Source organism: Mus pahari, unplaced genomic scaffold (genome assembly GCF_900095145.1).
Source record: "Mus pahari unplaced genomic scaffold, PAHARI_EIJ_v1.1 scaffold_4634_1, whole genome shotgun sequence".
Lineage (NCBI taxonomy): Eukaryota > Metazoa > Chordata > Mammalia > Rodentia > Muridae > Mus > Mus pahari.
In genome coordinates, this window is record NW_018392040.1 from 42,379 (window position 1) to 60,219 (window position 17,841).

Below are 17,841 nucleotides of genomic sequence, written 5' to 3' on the forward strand. Positions count from 1 at the left end.
ATAAGTCAGAAGGTTCCACCCCAGGTGGTCCCATGCTTAGTGGCAACAAGGTCTGAATCAGCCTGCTTCAAGGCTGGAGGAGGCAACAAATCCCCCCTAAATATATAACAAAAATCAGCTGGACTGAAACACAAAATATATTTATGTTCCATAGTCTTGCCTAGGAATTATGGTGGCTGGCAGCCGCGTCTGGCTTGGGTGCTCAGATTTTTCCAGAAATATTCTTATGCGTCAAGGAGTATATATGCAGCTTGTTTGTGTTTATTTTGTACAAACATGGCTCTGTGGAGCATTATTAATAAACCATGGCCTTCTCAACCCCTAAGTGGAATCAGTGCCAGGTCAACACTGTCCCAACTTAGCCCCTATTGCACCTACAGCAACAATTTTAAAAAAGATGAAGTTTAAAGCCAGCGCTAGCATGAATACCTGTTGCTCACTGTGCCTGATCTTCTTGTTCTTCCCTTCTTGTGGAGCTCCACATAAGACAGTGTTCCCTCAGTCTTGTCCCTCCGTGTTCAGGCCCCATGTTGGGTGCCACCTGAGTGTAGCTGCCTGCGGTCTGTGCTTAGTGGCAACAAGGTCTGAATCAGCCTGCTTCAAGGCTGGGGGAAGCAACAAAAGTGGAGCATGTGTTCTTATTACCAGTAGGAACATCTTCTGGATATATGCCCAGGAGAGGTATTGCAGGATCCTCTGGCAGTACTATGTCCAATTTTCTGAGGAACCGCCAGACTGATTTCCATTGTGGTTGTACATGCTTGCAATCCCACCAACAATGGAGGAGTGTTCCTCTTTCTCCACATCCTGTCCAGCATCTGCTGTTACCTGAGTTTTTGATCTTAGCCATTCTGACTGGTGTGAGGTCAAATCTCAGGGTTGTTTTGATTTGCATTTCCCTGATGATTAAGGATGTTGAACATTTTTCGAGGTGCTTCTCAGCCATTCAATATTCCCTATTTGTGAATTCTTTGTTTAGTTCTGTGCCCCATTTTTTTAATGGGGTTATTTGGTTTTCTGGAGTACATCTTGTTGAGTTTTATATATATATTGGATTTTAGTCTCCTATCTGATTTAGGATTGGTAAAGATCCTTTCCCAATCTGTTGGTGGCCTTTTTGTCTTATCGACAGTGTCCTTTGCCTTACAGAAGCTTTGCAATTTTATGAGGACCCATTTGTAAATTCTTGATCTTACAGCACAAGCCTTGCTGTTCTATTCAGGAATTTTTCCCCTGTTCCCATATCTTTGAGGCTTTTCCCCACTTTTTCCTCTATAAGTTTCAGTGTCTTTGGTTTTATGTGGAGTTCCTTGATCCACTTAGACTTGAGCTTAGTACGAGATAAGAATGGATCAATTCTCATTCTTCTACATGATAGCCGCCAGTTGTGCCAGCACCATTTGTCGAAAATGCTGTCTTTATTCCACTGGATGGTTTTAGCTCCCTTGTCAAAAATCAAGTGACCATAGGTATGTGGGTTCATTTCTGGGTCTTCAATTCTATTCCATTGGTCTACCTGTCTGTTGCTGTACCAGTACCATGCAGGTTTTATCACAATTGCTCTGTAGTACAGTTTTGGGTCAGGCATAGTGATTTCCCCAGAGATTCTTTTATCATTGAGAAGATTTTTTGCTATCCTAGGTTTTTTGTTATTCCAGATGAATTTTCAAATTTCCCTTTCTAACTCAGTGAAGAATTGAGTTGGAATTTTGATAGGGATTGCATTGAATCTGTAGATTGCTTTCAGCAAGATAGCCATTTTCACAATGTTGATCCGGCCAATCCATGAGCATGGGAGATCTTTCCATCTTCTGAGATCATCTTTGATTTCTTTCTTCAGAGACTTGTAGTTCTTATCATACAGATCTTTCACTTCCTTAGTTAGAGTCACACCAAGATATTTTATATTATTTGTGACTATTGTGAAGGGTGATGTTTCCCTAATTTCTTTCTCATCCTGTTTATCCTTTGTGTAGAGAAAGGCCACTGATTTGTTTGAGTTAATTTTATATGCAGATACTTCACTGAAGCTGTTTATCAGGTTTAGGAGTTCTCTGGTAGAATTTTTAGGGTCAGTTATGTACACTATTATATCATCTGCAAATAGTGATATTTTGACTTGTCTCTTTCCAATTTGGATCCCCTTGACCTACTTTTGTTGTCGAATTGTTCTGGCTAGGACTTCAAGTACTATATTGAATAGGTAGGGAGAAAGTGGGTAGCCTTGCCTAGTCCCTGATTTTAATGGGATTGCTTCCAGCTTCTCTCCATTCAATTTGATGTTTGCTACTGGTTTTCNGTAGATTGCTTTTATTATGTTTAGGTATGGGCCTTGAATTCCTGATCTTTCCAAGACTTAATGTCATCCCCTTTCCTGGTTTCCCCTCTGAAAACCCCCTATCCCATCCCCTATTCTATTCAAACTGCCTCTCTTCCACAATAGTCTTTGAGATATGAAAAGGATGATAAGATGTCTTGTTTGGGACCAAGCATTCAACCATCACTTATTCTCAGCACCTTGTGTTGTTGTAAGACTCTAATTTCATTGCAGTTCATGGGAAAGGGCCTTCTGTGGTTATGGCTGAGTGTGATAATTGTCCATGGATATAATTCATTATATATATATATATATATATATATATATATATATATACAAATATAGAATTTAATATGTATGTGTGTACAAATCTACTCACAGAACAAATAATTTAAAAAGTATTAGTAATATTCATACTGAATTCACAGTTTTGGAAAACACATTTGCAATGCATGAAAAGAAACCAAGTGCTGTGTCTGGAAGTATTATAGACCTGTGATCCCTGCTATTTAGGAGGCTACAGAAGCAGGCTCACAAGTACAAGGGATGCCTGGAATAAACTGAGTAGGGGACTTAGTGATTGTCTTAAAAATTTCAAAGACAACTGGGACTGTAGACTAGTGGTAGAACACTTGTTTAGTGTACAAAAGGCCCAGAGTTTGATACTCCTCAACAGCAACAACAGCAACACACACAGAGAGAAAGAGAACAGGAGGAAGAGGTGGGAGGGAGGAAAGGAGGGGGAGAGCATGTGTGCAAAACATAAGCATTTCAGGAAATATTAAGATTCCTGTAGGTCAATAAGAAAAATGCAAACACCCTAGAAGAACACATAGCAAAATAGCTTAAGAAGCACATTATAAAACAGGATATGTGAATGGCCGGTAACTGCAGAGGGAGCTGCTGTGGAGGATGCTGCTCTAAAGACTTCTTAGGTGACATTCCTGCAGCTGTCTGGCTGATAGCAGACAACCCTCATATTTAAGTCCAGAATGAGGTGCTCAACAAAATTGAAATGTTACTGAGGGCCCTAGAGTAGTGCTTCAAATACCACCTCCTCACCTCACTACCAACCAGCTTAAGGGACTTGGAGGAGTCGCTCAAGCGCCTTTACAAGGCTCCTCTTCTGCAGAATAGAATCATCTTTATCCTGCATTCCTCAAGTGGACCGATCTGCAAGTCCAACAAAACCATTTTGAGGCCAGGAAGGCCACACCTGTCCAGAACAATGACTTGGGAACTGTTTATAAAACATGCTGAGATCAAGGAAATGGCATAGCATCATATCAGAGGGCTCTTCTCTTCCTTAGGAACCCTTTTGTATACCCCACAAGGACCCTTAATTTGACCATAGCTTTAATAATGGCTAATATAGACTGCAGAAGAAAAAAACCAATTACGAAGTCAAAGTTTCATAAAAGTAGGTGTAAGTAACTAGCAGCATAATTCCCTTACTCTCCTTATTGCTGCCAGTGCCTAATGCTCTTGACAGCTAGTAGAATCATTTACTGAAGGACTAGGCAATATAGAGGGTAGCTCAAGATTCAGACAGAAGCCAAATCTATGTTTGTCTGGTTCAGAGTACTTTCCAGATCATCATTCACACAGAATGCCCACACTCCTCAAGCACAGAGGCAAATATGACCCATGCAGCCATTGAATCAACAAATATTCCTTCTACTTCTACTGTGAACCAACCACTGTGCTGGGCACTAGGGACAAGTTGATGGGTAAGATCAACAGAATCCCTGTGCTCTGGGAAAAGTCATTCAAGATGGAGAAGACAAAATAGCCAAGTACACAGTGACTTCATAATAAATATTATATTAAACATTATAAATAATACTACAGCAAATATTATATATAAGGGCAAACTTCAGGATAGTAACTATGGGAATGGAGAGTTAACACTCCTGGTCTGGAAGTTCACAGAAGGTGACACAGCACACGCTAGCACATGTGTACTGTACAAATACACCAAAACAAATCATACATCTAGTACCCAATCATGGAACACTGGGGATAGAAAAGCCTTTAAAGGTTGTTCTAATATACTTTCTTTGGATGAGATAAACACCATGACCAAAAGCAACTTGGATAGGAAAGGATTTATTTCAGCTTGCTGGTTACAGCCTATCATATAGGGAATTCAGGACAGTAGAAACCCAGAAGCAGCAAGTGAAGCAGAGATCAAAAAGCAGTGCTACTTACTTGCTCAATACCCCTGCTTATCTACTTTTCTTACACAGCAAGGCTCATATACTCAGAGATGACAAAAACCACTCACAGTAAGCTGGACAACCTAGACACCAAGAAAAATGCCCCAAGGTATGTCCACAGGACATTCTGGTAGAGGCAATTTCTAAACTGGGGTTCTCTTCTCACATGTGTGACAAGTTGACAATTGACACTAATTGGCAGAAATCATTTAACTCAGTGTCATTCTAAGACAAAGTACATTATTGTTCTTCTTTCATTCTCCAATGTACCAGAGCACAATGTGCAAGAACAAAGTTGTGATGGCACTGCACCAATAGATTCTTAATTATGTCCAAGATCCAAGAGAGAGGAAGGCTCTGTCTCAAGTCAAGCCATGAGGTCGTGCTAGCTGGGGCTGGGCACTAGGATCCTAGTCTTTCCCAACTATGCCATCCAGAGATTTCTCCCAACTCTGACTTGTAACAAATGCATATTGGGATTGGGATAGTTAATAATCTGTTTAAGAAATGAGGGTCCTCAGATAACACTGAAGATAGAAAATAAATTAGATGAGGATTGACATACTCATCCCAAGCCTCTACTATGATCAAAGTACAACTAATGACCATGTGTTTTTGGTAAAAAGAAGATATAGAAAACATGGTAGTGAATAGTTGAGTGAACATGCATGTACTCATATATGTATAATATGTGTGTGCATGTATTTGTGTGCATATATATGCCTACCTTCATAAAATAAAAGCTTATGGTACTCAGGAAACCAGAACCAGATTTAAATTGTACATAGATTAGTGGTGCTGGCAACTCTTAAACTTGAGTAAGAGATTTCTTGATTTCATTACAAGCCAAAGTAATACAGACACAATGGATGTGAGCAAAAGGCAGTAGGGATGGTTGGAAGTCAGTTTCATCTGATTCTGAATTTTATTTCTGCTATTAAGTTCTTCTTTGATCTTAGACATTAAAGTAAAAACTTCACTGGACCTCCATTGTCTTGTCTATAAAAGGGAGCCAATAAGGGTTATTATTTGTACACTGTCTCAGCTATCCTGAAGGCATATAAATAAATGATTTCTCTTCAACTCAACGGTCTTTCCAGGTGAACTGTTTCAATTCTGTTTCTCACCCCAGTCTACTGGCCTGATTGTGGCTTGTAATAATGGCACCCACATGGCCTCTCCTTCACTCTCTGCCCTCATTGTGTTCATTTATACCCACTCTCTATGGATGTGTACCCAGGGCCAAGTTCATGTCAAGGATGTGTAGCTCCTGGGCCCTATGGAGAAGGGTATCATATACTAAATTAATCAGTTGCCTGACACAGCTTTAGGAAAGTTGTTTCAAATTGGTGATAAAACTGCTGTTTGATCATAGGTGTAATTCTTGATGATTCAAGACAGTTAGGACCATTCCAAGTCACTGATATTGTCAGGGATGATGATCATAGGTCTGAAGATATCACAGCTAGGGATGAGCCCTCAGAGATTGTCTAGTTAGATGTTCATGAAGAGATGTTCATGAGAGGAGGTATCCCTCTCCCAGAGTTACCAATAAACTATCCTTGCTCCTTGGCTTCCATTGATTCTGTACTGATAAAGAAGCAGACTCCTAGTCACCTTCAATTCAGAAACCCTAAAGGCAAAGATTGTGAAAGACAGCACAGATGCCCTTTCTCAGTGCTTATTCATTGGGAATCAGGTAGGAGGATATACAGTGATGCTTCATGGTGGGGGCTCATGCTCTTCACCAACTTCAGAACCCCCTCTGTGACCTTGCAAGCACCTCAGAAAATTCTGTTCTAGTCATTTTCTACTTCATCCCAGCATCCAGGCCCCTCTACTAAAACATATTTGCTTTCATCCAGTTCCTCAGCTACTATAATTCAGGATCACAGGAAGTTAAGCCTCAGGGTCCACAATGTCCTGACCTGCAGAGGAAGTTACTTTTCTGATTCTTCTTTATGGGTCTATGCCTGTGAAAGATTATGCATTGGCTGAAGTGGGAAGACCCAGCAAACTGTGGATGGCAACATTGTTACCTAGCCCTGGAATCCTGAACTGTATAAGACTGGAGGAATCTAGCTGAGTTGAAGAAGTATGCATGCATTCATTCTTTTTCTGCTCTTAACTCTGGATGTATTGGACTAGCTGCTTCCTGACTTCTTTCAGTGATGGACAGTTAACTGCAACTGAACTAAAGTAAGCCCCTTTCACCCTGAGTTGCTTTTGCCAGGGCATTTTGTAACAACATCATGAAAGGAAACTAAAACACTGACCAAATCACAAAGCTAGTAGAGAACACGGTAAGCGCTTCATGTCTTTTTTTTCCTGCTTGCCTCAACCCTTGTTTCTGTGCCTAAAAGCTGCACATCAGGGAGTAGCTAACATATGGCAGCAGCAAGTAATCCCTCACTGGCATTCCACAGGCCATTATGATCTAAACAATCTCTCACTGAGACTCATTTCCCAGGTGATTTTAAGTTGTGCCAAGTTGACAAAGTTAACTGTCATGGGCACCAAGTGGAATGCCTGTTTCCCATGAACTTTCCCATGAATGAGACTAAGATCCCTGGTGACCACAGGAGCTCTGTAAATGATAGCTTTCCTTCCTTGAGGCAAGCTTCGGGAGTGCCTGAAAGACCCAGAGATGATCTGCAGTAGAGAAATATGTTCAAGTTCTCAAAGGGAAAAGTCCCATTATTTCAATGGAAATATATAAAGGTTCCATGACCAACCAAATTAAGGACTTCTGATCTAGAGAATTCCCTTTATGTCTACACTCTCTCCCACAGGGCCTTTACTGAGCTATTCCAGTGAGGTACACGGATCTGAAATATAAGGACACTAAAATTTATGGGGCCTTTTAGTGGATTCCAGAGGTCAGGTGTGAGAGAAGCCCTCCACTGCCATGCAAAAGAAAGGAGAAACCAGTTTAACAAGTTAGTACTACAAAATGAAGGCAGAGAAAATACAAAAGAGCAGCCCAGAACTTTTTGATAAGAGGCATATTTCAATGGTGAAACCCATAGATTTTGAAATTGGAATCCTGGCTCTACTCACAGCTTATTAGCCATCAATCTGGTGAAATGCTACATTACTTCAAGGTCTCTTCCTTATATCAAAAAACAAACATAATTATGTATCCACCTGGAGGGTTATGAAAGGACTAAGTTTATTTTCTCTGTCGAAGTCTGCTGCTAGTATTTCTACTAAGACCTGCCAGGCTAGAAGCAAGGGGTGTTTGTAAGTAAGGTAGGCAGTAAAACAAGATTCTGGGGCTAGGGTGGCAGAAAGTGCCTCCCCAGACTGATCTGTCTGGTGTGGTGAAGTAAAGATCTTGAAGTAGAACCTACAGTCACTATTTAACTAAATCGGCATAATCTCTAAGTGCATTCTAAGTCCCCATAGTCTATAGCAATCTCAACAATGTTAAAAGCCCAAAGTTCAAAGTCTTTTCTGAGAATCAATAACTTAACTGCAGTGCCCTATAAAGTCAAAATCAAAAACAGGTCACATACTGTGGTGGTTTTAATATGCTTGGCCCAGGGAGTGGCATTATTAGGAGATGTGATCTTGTTTGAGGAAGTGTGTCACTGTGGGGTTGGGCTTTGAGACCCTGCTCCTAGCTGCCTGAGGACAGTTGGCTTCTGGTTTCCTTTGGATGAAGATGTATAACTCTCAACATCTCCTACACTATGCCTGCCTCAAAGCTACCATGCTCTTTCCTTGATGATACTGGACTGAACCTCTGAACCTATAGACTAGCCCCAGTTAAATATCCCTTTTTAAGAGTTGCCTTGGTCACGGTGTCTCTTCATAGAAATGGAAACACTAAGACACATATCTTATAGATCACAGGATATACATTACCATTCCAAAATGTCACGGTGAGGAAATACTGAACTAAATAAGACCAAAACCCAGCTGAGCAAACTCCCAACTCTGCATCTCCATGGCTGACTTCAAAGTGACCTTCAGATCTCCACTCCTTTCACCTTCATTAACTGCAAGAAACTGCTTTCTCCTAGGCTGGTTCCACTCCCTCTCAGAAGCTTTTGTTGGCAGATATCCCATGGCTCTGGCATCTCTAACATCTTGGGGTCTCCAGGGCAACTTCAACTTCACAGCTTCTTTTCCCAATGTCTGGCATCCACACACAATCTTCTGGGCTTCTCAAAAGGGAATGGATTAGTTCTCCAGCTCTGCATTCTGTAGCACTTTAGACTCTGGTTGACTCCATTCCACTGCTGCTGCTGTTTTTGGTGATTATCCCATGGTACTGGCATCTCCAATAAACTGGTGTCTTTTGCTGCAACTAGGCTTCACCAACAGCCTCTCATAGGCTCTCTTCATAGTGTCAAGCCTCAACTTCTTTGCAGGACCCCTTCAGTCCTAGGTCACAACTGCAACTGAGGCTGCACCTTGACCAACGGCCTTCTCTGGACTCTCACAGTGCAAGGCCTCAGCTGCTCTTCCTGACCCCTTCATGCTTTCAAAACCAGTACCACCTGGGTGACTCTTACACAGTACCAAGTACAGCTGCAGCACGAGGTACAACCTTGGCTATCTCTGGAACACAGCTTCTTTGTACTCTGAGAAAACACTTCCCAGATTTCTCCTCAGTGATGCTGGGCTCTTCTTAATCCCTGCTAATTTCTTAGCTCCAGCTAACCAGCATCAATTGTCCAGTAGTTCTTTCAATTCTTGACCCTGAAGCCAGAGCCACATGGCCAAAGCTGCTGAGTTCTGTTGTTTGGTGTTTGCTGGAGCTAGAACATGTACCTCTCACCTATTACATTATCACCACCTTTCTGTTTTGCAACTCTTTCCCTGCCTAAGCTTGGCTGTCCTGGACCTTGCTCTGCAGACTGACCTGGAACTCAGGGATCTTCATGCTCTGTCTCCTGAATCCTGGGATTAAAAGCATGTATCATCACACCTGTATTTTAGCTTTTCTTCACCTAGAACTTGCTCTGTCTCAGGCTGGCCTTGAACTCTGAGATCTGCTTGCCTCTTTTTCCTAGGACTAAAGGTGTGTACTGGCATGCCTGGCTATAAGCATTTCATGGCCACTATTCTTCAAGATTAAGATCAAAAGCCTGTGCCTTCCAGCCTCAAGATCTAGATGACAAGTGTACCCTCCATTTCTGAATTGTAGTTCATTCCAGATTAAGTCCAAATGAAAACAATAACCAGGTGATAATGCCTAACACAATATAAATATTCCATGTTCAAATGCAACAATACGCTTAGCTTGGTGGAATTTTGCCCTGAGCTTAACACTTCCTTAATCTGTTTATCTCTTTGAACACGGGATTCAGCTCCATTCTTCTTCGTGCCCCTTTATTCTTAGAACCATACATTTTGAACTTTTCCTTTCAAAGCTTGCAGCTATGTTTTAATGAGACTAAAACAGAAAACAACGTCTCTGATGGGCTTTTTTTTTTTTTTTTTAGATTTCTTTGTCAATGCAATTAATATAAATCTCTTTACCTTAGCTTCAGGTAGACTCTTCAGAAAAGGGCAAAAAGCAGTTACATTCTTCACCAAAATACCACAGAAACAGTCTCTAGGCCATATATTAAAATTTGTCTTTTCTCCAGAGCTAGTCTCCCACACTTCACCCTCAGCAACAAGGACTTTCATATTTTTACTAGGATGACCCATTAAGCCCCACCTAAATGATTCAACTGCATTCCAAATCCAAAGCCCCCTCATCCACATTCTTCCAAACAAAAGCATGGGCAGGCCTATCACAATACTTCAGTCCCTGGTACTAACATCTGTCTTAGTTAGGGTTTACATTGCTGTGAAGACACATCATGACCAAGGCAACTCTTATAAAGAACAATTGGGACTGTTTACAGGTTCAGAGACTCAGTCCATTATCATCAAGGTGGGAGCATAGCAGCTTCTAGGCAGGCATGGAGTAGAAGGAGTTGAGAGTTCTACATCTTCATCTAAAGGAAGTGAGGGGCAGATGTCCTCAGGCAGCTAGGAAGAAGGTCTCAAAGCTGAGCCTACTGTGACATACTTTCTCCAACAAGGCCACACCTCCTAATAGTGCCACTCCCTGGGTCAGGCATTTTCAAATCACCACAGGGATCACTGCAGAATAGGAAGAAGGATTGTAAGAGTCATAGGAACGCAGAGTTTCTGTGAGATGGTTTCCTAGAAATATGAGAAGCTGTACCCATTGACGTCTCACCAACAACACTATGACCTAAACAAAGATGACATCAATAGAAATGCTAAAGTGAAATGAGGGAAGCCCATTAGACCTCAATGATATACAAAGAGCTACAGGAAACTAAGGAATGAGGAGAGCAGGAGAAATACTCTTCCTTAGGGAAGAGCATGTCAATTGGTTATCCAAGGGTTTTTTGGGAGAGATTGGAGGGAGGAAATGGGGAAAAGGGGGGAAATTATGTAATTATAGTCTCAAAAAATATTATGAGTTCAATCACAGAGATCTGACACAATGGTTCTGTGCCTACCAAGCTGCCATGCCTTGTGAAGTCAGTTCAATCCTAGGACCCACGTATTAGAAGCAGAGAGCCAACTCTAGAAAGTTGTCTTCTTACTGTAGTGTGTGTGTGTGTGTGTGTGTGTGTGTGTGAACTCTAGAACTATAAAATAATAAAACCCATTTATGGGGGAAAATAGAAGGGAATAGAAGGGAGGACAGGGTGGTGAAGGAGACAGAAATCAATACCTGGGAAAAATGAATGATGCTTCTGGAGAGGAGATGCTAAGGGGTTCATGGTGGCTATCATGGGCGAGAGGATAAAACCAAGACTGGTAAACAAATGTTTGATGGAAATCCATTTCAACTCAGACTTTATCTCTTGGAAGGCTGCTCTTTTCTGAAGGGAAACAGAGGAGAGTGTATCTGGGGGAGAGGGGAGGTGAAGGGAGGCTTGAAAGAGTGGAGGGAAGGGGACTTTGCAACACATCAGCGTGGTCCAATATTAGCACAGGTGGTCTTGGGTAACAAACATCTAACTCTAAGGAGGGAATTTCCTGGAGAAGACAGAGACGTCTGGAAATGGTGCCCTGTTTCCTTCCCAATATTCTAGGTTATGTCAGATACATTCTTCCAGCCTCATGAAGTCAAAATGTTTAATCAGTGCTTTCTCTATTTGAACTTGAAGCAAAGACAGAAAGTAGTGTTAGTTCAAAGACCTTTCCACTCAGTTTCCTGGGAACCTGCAAAGTCATGAAAAAGCTCTAGCCAGAAGTGTATCCTTGTATATAGCCCATAAACAGTTCTCAGCACTCCAGGGAATTGCAAGGAAAGGTTAACATTTTCCTAAACAGGCATTGGAACCTTGACAAGTGGCTGGGAAGGAGGAACGGGGAAGTTGGAAGCTGTAATGATAGTGGGAAAAGTCAAATACACTGGTTCATCTACCTACACATTTAACAACTACTACTTCCTGCCCCCAAGTTAACCACACTGATCAGTAGAATCATGCTACAGCAAGGATTTCTCTTCTCTTGGTGTCCTTCCACTTCTAGGAAGGTGCCTACAACAGGCTCCTGAAGCACAGGTACTTGATTTAGTCTACTTTGAAGATTAGAACACTGATTCAGAGGGATTAACACCATCCTGTCTTCCCTTCTATTCCTGTATAGTTTCCCCCATAAATGGATTTTTATTATTTTATAGTTCTAGAGTTCACAATTGATCAAAATTGATGTGACATGTGCATATGCACACGCACGTGAGCGCGCGTGCGTACACACACACACACACACACACACACACACATACACACACACACACACTACAGTAAGAAAACAACTTTCCAGAGTTGGCTCTCTGCTAATATGTGGATTAGTTCTTGGATTGAACTGATTCCCTTCAGAGAGGCACCAGGGATTATAGTGGTCAATAAGATAGTACATCTTGTTTATGCTGACCTGTATTCCCTCCTTCACTGCCTGCAGTCATGACAAATCAGGAAGAACTGGGCCTGGCAGTATCTCTCCCTTATGCTTGTATAGGAGGAGGCTAAGTGACTCTCACTGGGGTGCAACTTGGCCTTCTTCTTACTAGGCCTATCCCTCTGTTCAGATTTCCTTGATTTATCTCCTCAAAGGAACGCCACCTTAAATACCAGACAAATCCTAGGTTGGTTCTGGAAGATGCATTCATAGCCTAATTGATACTTGGAAGTCACAAATCCCTCATTCCCCTCACCCAAGGGCTGTATGCCTCCCCTAATTTTCCAGTATCCCCTCCAGCTTTCTTGTAGCCTAGAAAATATCTCCAAGTTCCCTTAGCAGGAAGGCCAATGAGGGGAAGGATGTGGAAAGTCAGCTGCTTGGCTGGTTTCAGACAATGAGACACAGGTTTGCAAGGTATGATTTCTCTCTCCTTCACAGAAACAATTTACAGTTCCAGACATGACCTCTTGCTGGCCAGTGGTCCACATAGTTCATTGACAGTCTGTGGAGCATCCCTTCGTAGGAAACCTTTTTGCTAGCCTTGAGGAGTTGCCAGATCAACACAGTAGCAGGTTGGAGGTACAGTCTGTCTCAATTCTAGTCTTCTATAAATACTGTGTCTGTGTGTACATGAATGTGTATAGGTAAGTGCGTATGTGTATAATGTCATGGGGTGTGGAGGTCAGAGGACAACCTTAGGTCTTCCATTTTGTTTGAGATAGGGCTTCTAATTGTTTATTGCTGTGTATCCTAGCCTAGCTGGCTCCATTCTGGAGATTCTGGGATTACTGTTACACTTTTTTTGAGGAGTAAATTGGTTTATTAAAAGATAAAATTTGTAAATAATCTTAATACAAGAGTTTGAGCATCAGCCACTGAGATTTCTTTTGCTGCATTTAACGTTTTTAAAGTACATAAATGTGTCATGGTGGGGAAAAGCTTGCCCCTCAGTCTTTCTTTTTTCTTTTGCACTACTGGGACTAAGTTTGGGGTCTTGCACATGCAATGCAAGCACTCTATTGCCAAGCTAGACCCTAGCCTAGGAAAGAGCTTCCAGCAATCAGAGGATTTGCTTGGTGGCAAGAATGGAGTTAACTGAAAAGCAAGCAGATCATTATCTGGGCTAAAATGTTCATCCTTGCAGAGTGCCCAGTGCCACACACTTAAGTAATACACACACAGGAAGGGGACACACAAAATAGAATTCTAGCAGACTAGAAAAGCCCTGAAATGTCTATGGGACTGGTAGGTAAACCTGAGGCAGTGCATTTCTTGAACATGTTAGTATGTATGATACAGTTCTTCCCATCTCAGTGATATCACGGGAGCCCAACAGCTACCCATTGGTTCTCTATGCTTCAATAAAGAATGGGCCAACCTGATACTATTAGAAAGTCCACAGGCTGTCTGAAAATCATCTTAATGCTGCTCACTTAGAGTTATGGTGTATACTTGAAAAGTTCAACAATAACTTATTTGTAGGATTTTAGTAACTTTAGTTGCATCAAAATCATATATATAAATTGATGCTTGCTAATAGAAAACTAAACAACTTTTGATATTTCAATGAGCAAAGGAGGGTAAAACTGGTAACATCATTATTACTATTACTATTATTCATAACACTGAATTGAGTTGGTGAGGCAAGATGAGATACATATAAGGCAGGGTTACAATGTTCCTGTACTCTTGACAACCCCTCAGTTAACCAAGGGTCATCTGCTTTTTTTGTCATGTTCAACTTATAGTCTCGGACAATGATGGATCAGAATAGGAAGAGCCATGAACACTCATACAATGACCTCTTTGCCATGCCAGTGAGTATTCTTTAACAACAATGATACATGAGGAACATTTTAGAGTGCATTAGCAGTCAGTATGTCAGTTGCTATGGAAAAGCTGTAAATTTGCACGAAATGTCACAATTTCAACCCCTAAATGGAGAGAGGGTGGCAAACGCAGATACTTTAACCTACTAAGCAAAATGTCCATGTCGAAAGGAAGAATGCCAAGGTGTCACAGTACATATGTCTTTTCCAGTCCATTTGGTCTTCAGACATGTGTGGTTTCACAACATTTGTTGCCTTTTCCCAGCGGGCACAATACTGCTGTGCACTGGTACCCAAGTTGATACCTGGAACTTGTTCTCACAGGTGCAGCTGTCCACACTCTCAGTGTTTACCACATACCCAGTGAAGCTGATGATCTGTCTGCAGGTCAGTGGGTTCTTCAACAGTTCTCCAGCTACACTGGCAGGCATACACCCACGCTCCTTTCTTCTCCATCAATTTTGTTTTGAGTTTGTGGAATTCTGGCATGTTGTTTCTGAAGAACAGGTAGTCTCACATGACTTGTCCCACATATAATCATTGTAGCTCACTATCCAGAAATCACAGGCTACACAACGGAGTCTGTCACATGCTCTCTGTGAAGTATTTGTTCCAACACCACATGGAATGTCGCTTCCACTGAGATATACTGGACTGCAACTTTTACGGATGCCTTGTATGGGAGCTCTGACAGATATGTTACTTGAAGATTTAGATTTAAATTTTTTTTTTACAATACATTGTAACATTTATTTTTTTTCAACCCTAAAACAATTTTTTCTTTTTATTTTTTTCTCTATATAGTAAAGGAATTTATTTTTATTATTATTATTATTTTCTTTATTTACCTTTCAAATGCTATCCCGAAAGTTCCCTATATACCCCCCCCCGCTCTCCTACCCACCCACTCCCACTACTTGGCCCAGGCCTTCCCTTGTGCTGGGTCATATAAAGTTTGCAAGACCAAGGGACCTCTCTTCCCAGTGATGACCGATTAGACCATCTTCTGCTACATATGCAGCTAGAGACACAAGATCAGGGGGGACTGGTTAGTTCATATTGTTGTTCCACCTACAGGGTTGCAGCCCCCTTCAGCTCCTTGGGTACTTTCTCTAGCTCCTCCATTGGGGACCCTGTGTTCCATCCAATAGCTGGCTGTGAGCTAGATTTAAATTTTTGAAAAGATTTTTTTGTCAAAGTTAAGCTCCTCGAATATTTCATTAATAAGACTGTCAAGATCATCTTCTTTTTAAAACATTTCTGTTGATCTGAGAGTCTCTTTCTCCTGGGCTCTGTTCTGGTCGTCACTGTGCGAGCCACTGATGCTGCCGCCTTTGGGCTGCTCACCAAGGTCCAGCCTCAGGGCGTAGAGTCTGCAGAACTTGGTCTCAACTTCATCCAGAAGTTCGTCCAGCTCCTTAGCCATCTTGAACAGACACGTCTTTCTCTCTGGAGCCTCGCTGGCTGGTGGTTTCCACTTCAACGCGAGAAACCTGCGCACCTGGGAGTGGGTTCCCCACAACCCTACTGTTACACTCTTGGATGAGTTCTAAGAATCTGAAGTTGGGTCCTCATGTATGTGCAATAAGTGTTTTACCCACTAAGTCACCTCCACAGTTCATCAATTCTGCACTCTGTACCACTGTGTAAGAGACAGGAGACATAGCATCTGGGCTCTCATGGTCATTGCTACTTCACTGAGTCCTCTTGATAGCCCTGAAATGTGGCTGTGTGACCTCCAAGCAATCAGTTTCACTTCTCAGCACCTCATTTTTCTCAAGCATTAGATAAGGGCAGTGGTACAGTCTGCTCAGCAAAGGTACTCAGAAGAAACTGTTGCTAGCCCTTGATGGCCATCTACTCCATTCACCAGTTCCCTTGCCATTCACAACAATAGAATAGAATGCCATTTATGCTCTGCCAAATGTACACAGAGATCAGTCTTCTGTCAAGTCACCATTACCTCCCATTTATATAAGAGAAGGCTTAGATTCAAAGATACTAAGTAACTGGCCTATGATCTCTTGGCTCAGAAATGTGGCAGTAAAAGGAACCTGGTCAACTTGTTCTCTATTACTAATTCTCTAGTGGCAGGCAGCACTGTTAAGCTGCTTTCACAGAGACTAGAGAGATATAGAAAAGCCATATATGAGTAGCTTCAAGGATATGGCTCTCTCTCTCACTAGCCATATTCCAGAGGGACTGCTGGACAGGTAGCACTTCCTACGTTATTCTAAAAGAAGCCTTTTCACAAGCGATGCCCCACCAGTGGCATGTTCAATACCTCTTCTCACAGTGCCATACGGAGAGTCCAGCCATATCCAACTTTTTTTTTTAAACAATTTTTTGTTGTTGTTGTTGTTTTGTTTATCGAGACAGGGTTTCTCTGTGTAGCCCTGGCTGTCCTGGAACTCACTCTGTAGACCAGGCTGGCCTCAAACCCAGAAATCCTCCTGCCTCTGTCACCCGAGTGCTGGGATTAAAGGCATGCGCCACCACTGCCCGGCTCATATCCAGCATTTTACACCCGAAGTCCCAGAGCAGCATTTGGCCTTACCCAAGCAGCACTAGGTAGAGCTGCTCAAGCACTGGCATCCATGGCACTGGCCAGGCAGCCATGTGTGGGGCTCAGTGCCAGTTTTAAGTAGAGTAAAATGTGTATGAGCAAAGAATAAAGAAGAGCGAAACAGTTGGGAATTAATCTTAAGGATTCATTATGCAAGAGGTTTGAGATTATAGAAAGTGTATTTCAAAGCATGAATCCTGCCACAGTTCTTCAAGCAGCAGAAGAAAACGAGAGGAAAACAGAATGGCAACATTATACTACTGTTTCTCCCTTAAGTCTTTGGGGGTTAACCAGCACCACGGAATGAGAATATATGAATTTGTCTGTAATTTTCTTCTCTGCTAACATCTGAAATTCTAATGTACTTCTAATGCAATTTAAGAGAAAATGAATACATTTTAATTCATTCTCGGTATTACTTTAAAACAAAACGTCACTGTTCCCATGATCATTTTCATTCATTTCTTCATTCATTTCATAAACAAATGCTGAGCTCCTGTTCCATACCATCTACTTACCTGATCCCTGAGAACAGGGTGAAAAATACAGAGGTACATTAAACTGAGGCTTTGACCTTGATCCTTGAGCTCTAACAGAAGGGACAAGGCAAGGATGTCGCTAACAAAGCTGCATGTGGTCACGGTGCTCCAGGTGGTGTGCTGGCTGAGCTGTACATTCCCAAGAAAGACAGAGGAGCTGGAGCTGGAAAGTAAATTCAGCAGGCATGCCTAGCTCTCGCAGTGACCTGGAAAGTGCTCTGAGCCTGTCTATGCATATGAGTCAATGTCTAAATCTCACAGTGACCCAGGAAGGGATGTAAGCCTAGATCTCACAAGTGACCCGGAAAAGGATCTAAGCCTGTGAGCCAATGTGAATCAAAGACAAAAATCACATTGGGGTTGAAAAACCCCAGATTGGCTGTCAGCAGATTGTGGTTGGCTGGAACAAACCTCTCTG

At 42.0% G+C, this 17,841-nt stretch overlaps 1 pseudogene across 1 annotated transcript; it reads right to left on the minus strand.

Moving 5' to 3' along the window:
• Positions 1-13,301: 13,301 nt before the first annotated feature.
• Positions 13,302-15,744, minus strand: LOC110314812 (annotated as a pseudogene). The gene is made up of 2 exons (XR_002380188.1): positions 15,499-15,744; positions 13,302-15,046 (listed from the first exon to the last, which is right to left on the minus strand). The product of XR_002380188.1 is annotated as a protein C8orf37 homolog (transcript).
• Between the last annotated feature and the right edge of the window lie 2,097 nt (positions 15,745-17,841).